This window comes from Rhagoletis pomonella, unplaced genomic scaffold (genome assembly GCF_013731165.1).
Source record: "Rhagoletis pomonella isolate Grant_MI unplaced genomic scaffold, Rhpom_1.0 Rhpom_scaffold_00001, whole genome shotgun sequence".
Lineage (NCBI taxonomy): Eukaryota > Metazoa > Arthropoda > Insecta > Diptera > Tephritidae > Rhagoletis > Rhagoletis pomonella.
In genome coordinates, this window is record NW_023458555.1 from 81,643,965 (window position 1) to 81,645,226 (window position 1,262).

The window sequence follows — 1,262 nt, forward strand, 5'->3', positions numbered from 1 at the left end:
AAAAAAAACGCATAAAATTTGCAAAATCTCATCGGTTCTTTATTTGAAACGTTAGATTGGTCCATGACATTTACTTTTTGAAGATAATTTCATTTAAATGTTGACCGCGGCTGCGTCTTAGGTGGTCCATTCGGAAAGTCCAATTTTGGGCAACTTTTTCGAGCATTTCGGCCGGAATAGCCCGAATTTCTTCGGAAATGTTGTCTTCCAAAGCTGGAATAGTTGCTGGCTTATTTCTGTAGACTTTAGACTTGACGTAGCCCCACAAAAAATAGTCTAAAGGCGTCAAATCGCATGATCTTGGTGGCCAACTTACCGGTCCATTTCTTGAGATGAATTGTTCTCCGAAGTTTTCCCTCAAAATGGCCATAGAATCGCGAGCTGTGTGGCATGTAGCGCCATCTTGTTGAAACCACATGTCAACCAAGTTCAGTTCTTCCATTTTTGGCAACAAAAAGTTTGTTAGCATCGAACGATAGCGATCGCCATTCACCGTAACGTTGCGTCCAACAGCATCTTTGAAAAAATACGGTCCAATGATTCCACCAGCGTACAAACCACACCAAACAGTGCATTTTTCGGGATGCATGGGCAGTTCTTGAACGGCTTCTGGTTGCTCTTCACTCCAAATGCGGCAATTTTGCTTATTTACGAAGCCATTCAACCAGAAATGAGCCTCATCGCTGAACAAAATTTGTCGATAAAAAAGCGGATTTTCTGCCAACTTTTCTAGGGCCCATTCACTGAAAATTCGACGTTGTGGCAGATCGTTCGGCTTCAGTTCTTGCACGAGCTGTATTTTATACGGTTTTACACCAAGATCTTTGCGTAAAATCTTCCATGTGGTCGAATAACACAAACCCAATTGCTGCGAACGGCGACGAATCGACATTTCACGGTCTTCAGCAACACTCTCAGAAACAGACGCAATATTCTCTTCTGTACGCACTGTACGCATTCGTGTGGTTGGTTTAATGTCCAATAAAGTAAACTGAGTGCGAAACTTGGTCACAATCGCATTAATTGTTTGCTCACTTGGTCGATTATGTAGACCATAAATCGGACGTAAAGCGCGAAACACATTTCGAACCGAACACTGATTTTGGTAATAAAATTCAATGATTTGCAAGCGTTGCTCGTTAGTAAGTCTATTCATGATGAAATTTCAAAGCATACTGAGCATCTTTCTCTTTGACACCATGTCTGAAATCCCACGTGATCTGTCAAATACTAATGCATGAAAATCCTAACCTCAAAAAAAA